This window comes from Mus pahari, chromosome 2 (genome assembly GCF_900095145.1).
Source record: "Mus pahari chromosome 2, PAHARI_EIJ_v1.1, whole genome shotgun sequence".
Classification (NCBI taxonomy): domain Eukaryota; kingdom Metazoa; phylum Chordata; class Mammalia; order Rodentia; family Muridae; genus Mus; species Mus pahari.
In genome coordinates this window covers 74,640,356-74,649,638 of record NC_034591.1, presented here as the reverse complement: position 1 = coordinate 74,649,638, position 9,283 = coordinate 74,640,356, and positions in this window count along the sequence as shown.

The following is a 9,283-nucleotide window of genomic DNA, read 5'->3' as shown; positions in this document are numbered from 1 at the left end:
GTGGGTAGGGGAGCAGGGTGGGGGAAGGGTATAGGCAACTTTTGGGATAGCATTTGAAATGTAAAGGAAGAAAATATCTAATAAAACATTGAAAGAAAGAAAGAAAGAAAGAAAGAAAGAAAGAAAGAAAGAAAGAAAGAAAGAAAGAAAGAAAGAAAGAAAGAAAGAAAGAAAAGAACTTTTGCATTGGGTAAGACATCCAGTCCCAAAGAAAACTCTCTTAACTCTTCAAATGGCCCTGCTATATCAGGCTAAAGCAGCAAAGGGGCTTTCCTCTATAAGTGGCTCAAAGAACCTTCCACCATTAACCAGATTCCCTAGGTCATAGACCAGCAAAAAGATACCTAGATGCTTAAGTTTGCCCACAAGGACAGGCCAGACTCAAAGCAGAAGAAACAAGGCTGCTGACCCTTGCTGAGAAGAAAGCTTGTACCAAAGTTTACAACTCAGAGACCACCTGTTCTTCCAGCAGAGCTCAATACAGTCACTACCTTGGTAGGAAACAAGAAGGCTCAGCTGGTGGTGATCGGCTACAATGTAAACCACATTAATGTCTGCCTGCATCATAAGATGGGGGCCCCCTACTGCATCATCAGAAGGCCAGGCTGGGACAGCTGGCCCATAGAACATATTTACCACTGTTGCCTTCACAAGGGTTGACTGGGAAGACAAAAGTGCTCTGGATAGGCTGGTGGAAGCAATCAAGACCAATTACAATGACAGATATGATAAGATTCATTGTTACTGGCAAGACAACACCCTGAGTCCTAAATCTGTGATTCACATTGCCAAGCCAGAAAAAGCAAAGGCCGAAGAACTTGCCACTAAAAAGGGTTAAATGTACAGTGCTGAGTTTTCTGTATATAAATATTGTTGTGTTTATAAAAAGATAGAGAGAGGGGGGATATGTTTTGGTGGATGTGTAGTCAGGTATGGGGGAAGGGGTTGCCTCTGTGGGCCCATGCTCAGGCATCCCTTCCCCCAAGGGACCAGCCCCAGGATGGTAGAGTATAGAAGAGTTTATTCAGGGCATGGGGAGGGGAGTTAAGAGGGTAGTAGAGACAGAGAAAAGCAGAGAGAGAAGTAGAGGCTGCATGCTGGGCAGGGGGGGATGGGGAGAGAGACAGAGCAGAAGCAAGAAGGCAAGAGCAAGGAGAGTGGAGGTGGCAAGCACCCCCTTTTATAGTGAGTCAGGCATACTGGGCAGTTGCCTGGAAACTGTGGGGCAGAGCTGAGACAAAATGCTAACAAATATAATTACAAAATTATCTTTTAAAAAAGAAAAAACAAAGGTCCAAAGAAAAATAATCTGATTCTGTCCCCCAAAGAGCAAGTGCAGGAAAACTGCATCCATATATAACCCTAGAGTCATCCTTATGTAGTTTGCTCCCAGGGGTGAAATTCTTGGGTTAGTCTCTTAATACTGTTTGACAAAGGATTCTTATAGTTTTATATTGAAAATGTAGCAAAATATACAGGCATAATTTCAAGAAGAAACCCAGAGGTTAAATAGATTGAAAGGAAACTAGTGTGAGATACAAATATTGATTATGGACTATACTAGTCCTGACAGAAGATAAAACAAAGAAGAAACCCAAGACCTAACACAAGATTACAACTATTGACAGGTGCGTAAATCTTTGCATGTAAGAAGTTAAGAGACACTTTCTCTTGTTTGAAGAGAATTTGCAAGCCCTTTCTTAATACACTGGTATAAGCAATGTGTCTAAAGTTATTAAGGATGTGAAGAATCTAAAACAGGAGTTTTGTTCTAGAGAACTCCTTGAGTTCTAGCTCTTTTAAATCTTTATGCACTCTGGGAAGGTAACATGAAATGATTATTTATATACTTGACAAGCCCCATCTAGCAACATTGCTTTAGCTGCTGTACTTTATATACTTCCTAGATAGTTACATAGTACAAGATTTAGCTGGAGAAATAAACGTGTCTAGGAATGTTCCCTAACTTTTAAATGAGGGCTCCCAATAGCATGCCTTTTTACTTGGTAACTTCTGGGACAATTTGCAAAGCTAGGATGACAATAATTCCTTGGTTTGGAGGATTCCCACCATCACTTGACTATGCTGTTATTTAAAATGGGATCCTATGCTCGGAGTCAACCATTGGACTGAGTGCAGGGTCCCTGATTGAGGAGCTGGAGAAGGGACTGAAGGAGCTGAGGGGTTTGCAGTCCCATGGGGGAGCAACAGTGTCAACCAGCCAGATCTGGAGCTCCCAGGGACTAGACCACCAACCAAAGAGTACACATGGAAGGACCCATGGCTCTGGCCACATATGTGGCAGAAGATGGCCTTGTTGGACTTCAGTGGGAGGAGTGGCCTTTGGGCCTGAGGGTATTTGATGTCCCAGTGTAGGGGAATGCCAGGTCATTAAGACAGGAGTGGGTGGGTGGGTGGGTGGGGGAACACTCTCATAGAGGCAGGGGGAAGGGGAGGGGATAGGGGATTTCCAAAGGGGAGACCTGAGAATGGAAAAACAATTGAAATGTAAACAAATGTATATATATATGAATGAGACCAAAAAGCAAAAAACAGAAAACAAAACAAAACAAAACAAAACAGACACTGTTCCAGTACTCGCTGTGAGATCTCCATAGACCAGGACTTGGACATCCGTCCACTATGTCCCTACCACTTCCAGAAGTAAGACGTCTCTCACTGGTGAGCAAGAATCATGGATGCAGACTGGCGCCTGGGATCTTCCTAAGCTGAAGCTTTCGTTCTTCCTTGCCATCTTGACACTGTCATAAGCAACTGGAGGTACTGCTGCATTTCCCTCGATGTGACATCTGTTGTTGTTGTTGTTGTTGTTGTTGTTTTAGTAAATTCCCTAGCATTCCCTCAAACATCTGATCCTTCTCTTGCCTACTTAGTTCTATAATTACAGGGGTGCACCATCACTTTCTGTGGTCTCTTTTCAGGGTGTTTTATGCTGTAGAAATGAGTTCCCCAGAAACATCACCCGTGGCCTCAGGTGCTTTCAACCAGTGCTTGCTTTTGGGGGGGACCCCCCCCCCCGCATATCCAGCCTGCCTCCCTCCATCATCCTCACACTCCTCTCTCTGGTTTCCTGTTGGCTTTCTTGGCTGAATGGCTGAGAGGAGGTGTGACTAGAAACCCTCTAATACTGACAGTCACTCCAGGTACCCAGCAGGGGTGATGACAGAGGCCAGGACATACTACAGAGACACAAGGAGGAAGAGTCCAGCCCAATAAGGGAGGAGACAAGTTTCTACCGCTCATTTTCTGAGATTATCAGGCTTTCTATGACCTCATTTTCTCAGGTGACATCCTTCAGCAAGGCTGAAATCTTCCATTCACTATGTCCTGTTAAGTGATGATTGAAATCATAATACTCTGAACAGTTGTTTCAGAGAAATAGCTTTAATTTCAGTTCAGGCTCATTTTTTTCCCAGTGACTCAGGAGTGAACTGAGGCTTCCCAAGTGGAGTCTGGAAATTCTATTAGTTTGAGAGGTCAGCTCAAACTACTGAAAAGCTGAATTCCTGATTCTAGTTTTCAAATGGAACAATTCTACTGAATATGAGCAAAAAGACATTAAACTAGGTTAATGGTGCTGGTTTCATTTATTTTCCCCACAGCTATGGTTAAAATTGGGAGAGTTGTCCTAATGATCATTGAGTTTGTGATAGAACATTGACTGCATTAAGTGGCCAGTTTTTAAAATGCCTAAAGCCCCAATTGGTCTGTCCCTAACCTCAGTGCCAATTCATTTGACCACACTCCAGTTTTATATTACAAAACTTCTTGCCCATAGCAATTCTCATAATTCAGAATCTCACCCAAGATATCTCTCTTAACACCCCCACCCCCACTCTGGAAATTATAAAAAGCAAAATAAACCTTAACATTGCCTGAGGATTGCAGTACTCTGAAATTACAAATTACGAATCAGTTTATCAAATATTAATCAAAGGCACTAGCAAGAAGTTAGAAGTGTAATGAGACAATATATCCAGCAGGTGGCACTGCTGTGTCGGAAGAAAAGCTATGTTTTTGACAAAGGTCATTATAGAGTGGAGGCTGGCTTGGGGTGTCCCATAGAAGTGTTCAAATGAGTCTTTAACCCTTTCATTCTCCAGGCACTGTCCTAGGAATGTATGTGATAACCCAGTAGGAGTGAAATAAGGTGTTCTTGTAGAATCCACGGTGATAAAGAATTATGTGTCTTCTTCTGACAGGCAGGGTTGTATCTCAAAGATTTTCAAAAAGAACTGAAAAATCAAATCCACAACCAGTTCTTTATCCATGGACCTTTGTTGTTTGCTATCGTAATGACAAAGAAACCTCCAAGACCAAGCCTAGAAACAGTGCAAGGGAATGGTAGAATCAAATAGTTTTTGCACGACAGAGACCAAAGATGGAGGATGCTTTTTACTGTCGTGGGTAAGAAGAGCGGGGACAGACGAGTCATCTCCAAAGCGGGAATGGGAACTCTGCCCAGGTAGATACACATGTTTATATAAATCACTTTAGGGTTAAGCACCGTGAGCATGCGCAGTGAAGGAGTAGAGTCCTGAGCCTGCGCAGTGAAGAAGTGGAGTCCTGAGCACGCTCAGTTTAAGATCCTAGTTAAAAGGAAAAATGGCAGATACATTTTGGGCATGCTTAGCTCAAAGTTGTGGAGGACAAGTTCAGTGGTTCAAATGGTGGACATGGGCACATGTAGGCATGATGAACTTGTATCGTATGATTTCAGCCAGACGTAAAGAAAAGACTACTTGGTGAATGCATTAATAGAAGGGTTAACCCTGAAGGTACCCACCCCCACACAGTGGTTGCTAAACACCACTCTGTATAAGGCCTGGAAGAAACGGAGTTTGCTTGGCTTTGTTGTCTATGTTCATCTTTGATGACTGTATGTGCAGTGTCATTTCTCGGGCCATTATGACCCATCAAAGATACAGAATAAAATAAAACAAATTACCTTCTCTGTAGCATGGACCTAGGGAAGAAGAGAAAATTGAACACCTATACTCGGAGGCAAGCATTCCACACTGTGAGCATAGCCTCTCTTCCCACTTACCAACACTCCGAATACATGGCAACAGCCATTATTCTCTTTGGCAGGTAAAGGAAACTGGTTGAGAGTTCCCAATTATACTGAGCATCCAGATTGCAAATGATAGGCGGTCTCTGGCCTCCCTCCCGACGCCAGCGTATACCCTGTGGCAAATAGAGGACTTGGGAGACTTTCATTCATTGCCCTACACACCACAGTGAGGTGTTAGGTGTTGTGATGGTTAGTTTTGTGTCAAGCTGACTAAAGCTAGAGTCCTTTGAAAGATTAGAACCCTAACTGAGAAAATGCCTTATAAGATTGGGCTATAGGAAAGCCTATACATTTTCTTAATTAGTGATTAATGTGGGAGAGTCTGAGACCATTGTGGGTGATGCCACCCCTGGACTCCATAAGAAAGGTCCTGGGTTCTATAAGAAAGTAGGCTGGGCAAGACAAGGGGAGCAAAGCAGCAAGCAGCACCTTCCTATGGCCTCCAGATTTTGCCTCCAGGTTCCTTCTCTGGTTGAGTTCCTGTCCTGATTTATTTCAATGATGGGCTGTGATGTGGAAGTGTAAGCTAAATAAACCCTTTCCTCCCAGTCTTGCTTTGGGGCATCATGTTTCCTTGCAGCAATTGTAACTCTAACTAGGATAGGTGTGTAGGAATTGCAAGTCACCGCAGGGCTCTTAGGACAAGGAATTGCTGAGGCAGAGGATTCTGTATTTCCAGTGTATCTCTGAGAGCAAAGGTGCTGTTTGGGGATCCTTCACTTGAGGAGCAAGGCTCCCTCCTTCGGAAGCCCCTAAATATTTTCCTTGTCTTCGATTTCCAAGCCAAAAGGAACTCACATTTCTGTTTTGAAGGTAGTTTGCTCAAAACAACCTAAGTTTTGTATGTCCTGACTTAAACACTTATCAACCATCTGAAAGAATTATGAGGTATGTATGCACATGTGGAAAGAGCAAATAAGTTCTCTTCTTCTTCTTCTTCTTCTTCTTCTTCTTCTTCTTCTTCTTCTTCTTCTTCTTCTTCTTCTTCTTCTTCTTCTTCTTNTCTTCTTCTTCTTCTTCTTCTTCTTCTTCTTCTTCTTCTTCTTCTTCTTCTTCTTCTTCTTCTTCTTCTTCTTCTTCTTCTTCTTCTTTGCTTACTACAGTTATTTTTTAATGAGCTGTATATCCACAAGGCCTTACTCCTTGAGAATTGGGTCATTAGAAGGAATTCTATGCTTGTTAAAAGTGGGAAACTTCAAGAAAAAGGCATTCAGATGGATTCTAATGGGTATGTCCTAGAAACCACGGCAGTGTTTCCTTCTTTAGAATTATAAAATATGTGTGGTACCTCATGGCTCCTTGCTACTGAGGCAAGCTTGAAAGATCAATGGAGTATAGGAAGGGAAGCGGCCCTTCACCCACCACACCTATTTTAAGTCTCTTGCTGAATCAATACTTTTGACATAGCTGGCTAGAAACTGCCCTAAATGAAATGTGTACACAGAAATTATACTTTCTTCCTGAAAACACCACAGACAAGGCTACCATGACAGCCAGTGAATAATGCTCTTGATAAGGGCATGTTTTTTAACCACTGCGTGACCTGCACAACAAAATCAAATTAATCTTTACATTTTAACCTATGTTTTTTGCCTCAGTCACACCTTTTAGTTATTTTATTTAAAGGGAAACCTGGTTCCAAGGAAATGTGTAGACCAACACATTTTCCTGCCTCACCCTTTGTTATAGATCATCTCCCTTAAATGAAGAAACTCCACATGCCCACAATCACCTGCACAACTCCTGCTCTGCCCCAGGCGTGGGCTGGTCTATGGCTGCCTCTCAAGTCCCTCTGTGCATCATCCTAGTCAGTAAATTCCCTAACTTTGCTTCCCTCTGACTGGTCCTGAACCTCTGTTGTGACCGAGTAGAAGACGCCTCTGAGGCTCTGAGAGGATCCCCAAGCTGTGTAGATGATGTGGAGCTGTGTTCTTGCTGCTGGTGGGTCATCCTTGAACATTGACTTACACTGAAAGGACAACAGTGGGGACAAGTGGAGTGTGCTTTAAGCAGGAGCCATGAGCCTCTCACTGAACTGCTGGGTTGACCTCAGAAGGGTCCTGGGTCCCTTTTGTGACCCAAGAGGGATGTCCTTAAACTAACCTTCAAGATCATTTTGGCATAATTTCTGTGACTAATTATTTGAAAACTTGTCTCTGTTGTTTATGAGGGAAAGCTGTTAGAGGCAGGGAGAGGCTGGGTCTCGTTCAAAGTCCCACCATGAGTTTCTCAACAGTCACACAGGGAAGAGCTGTATGATAAATGCCTCTGAAATTAGCTGTGCACTAATTTCCAGTGATGGGGTGTTTCTTTTGTTTCTATAATACCAAAAACATTTTTATGCATTAAAGACACATTTTTCTAAGATCGATCTATCTATCTATCTATCTATCTATCTATCTATCTATCTATCTATCTATTTATTATATGTAAGTACACTGTAGCTGTCTTCAGACACTCCAGAAGAGGGAGTCAAATATCGTTACAGATGGTTGTGAGCCACCATGTGGTTGCTGGGATTTGAACTCAGGATCTTCGGAAGAACAGTCAAGTGCTCTTACCCACTGAGCCATCTCACCAGCCCTGTGTTAAAGACACATTTAAACAGCTAGGATTTGAATGGTTTTGTTTTGTTTTAAGGAAATGAGGACCCACAGTAGACTACTACTATATTTCAGAAAGGTGGGACTATAAATGGTAATGCGTGAGGATTCGAAAGCAAAACCCTAGGATCCAATTATAGAATAACTGCCTCTTTCCTCAGCAAACACGGGCAAGTTACTTAGATTCTCTGTGCCTTCATCTTATCTGTCTAACATGAACCGTAATGGTCGTTCTCTCTCAATAAAGAGCATCAAAAAGACACTGAATGCAGACGTGATCTTTGATTTATCTCCATCACCTCCTTTGTACTGTCTCACTGCCCTTGCACCTAGAATTGACTAACTGTACAGTATGTTCTGTAAATCCCTAATCAATGAGTGGCTCTTTGCCCAAAGCTACTGCTTTGGTCATGGGGCTCAGATGTGATGCAGGTAATTGGAAAGGAGCCATTAGGCGAGAACAAGGAGACACTCAATCTCCATGCATTTGAGAGCTAACAAATTAGACATCATAAGTCAGTTTATCTCATAAATATGTATGTGTCCTCTGGGACAGAACCACTCACCCCAATCCAAGAACAAAAGAAAGTGAGTACTGCTGGGATGCCTACTAGTTTTCTTATCTTGACACAACCTTATGGACTAAGTTACCTTTACCATTGAAAACTCTAAAGTCAGATCTCAAGATTCTGCCCAAGACAATAGAGCACTTCCAACTCCACGCTAGTGATGGATGGATCTTTTCTATATTCCTCTAACTTAGCAGCTATCCCTCACTGAGCTGAGGAGCCTCAGGGCTTTGTCAAGCCCCTCCTTATTTTTTTTTTCCTGAGGATAGATCCAAGAACATCTGCCTGTGAATCCCCAAGGGTTTTTTATTGATTTTAGCCATGTTAACTGTCAAACATGAAACAGAACAAACAGAAGTTGTGGGGATGAAAAACTCTTAAGTCTCGTCAATGTGTAGTTAGTGTCCCCCCGGGAAACAGAACCATTAGTACACACACTCACACATCCCCCCGGCATACAAACACAGAGACAGGGCACAGGCAGAGAGAAGGATTTATTTTCATGCATTGTCCGCTGGCTGAGAGCTGCAAGTCTTTTTCCTATCCAGTGCCTTCCTTATGGTCTGGAAGACGTTTCTTTAGCAGTTTGGGGCTCATGAAAGAATACACATTTGTCCTATTGTCCTTCGGCTCTGCTTTCCTATAGACCCAGGTCCTGCAGGCTCCTGATGGCTTACTCTTATTTTCTCGATATCCTCACCTGTGTCCGTCAGGCTTACACACAGCCTGCCCAACCCACCTGCCTTGAGATTCTGAAACATAGATCACATAGAGTCATCACCTTCTCATAGTGCAAAAAGACTCATTGTCATGGCCTGTCACATTCACCAAGTGCCCTCAGGTCACCCAATACCAAACAATTTCTTTGTAGGAGGACACTGGAACAAAGAGACACTTAGTAATTTGCTCCACAGTAGAAAGAGTTAGGGGTTGTTTTTTGTTTTGTTTTGTTTTTTCATTATTTTTAATTATGTGTCCCTTTGGGGTTTTGTGCATTGGATACAGCGGGTGCCTAC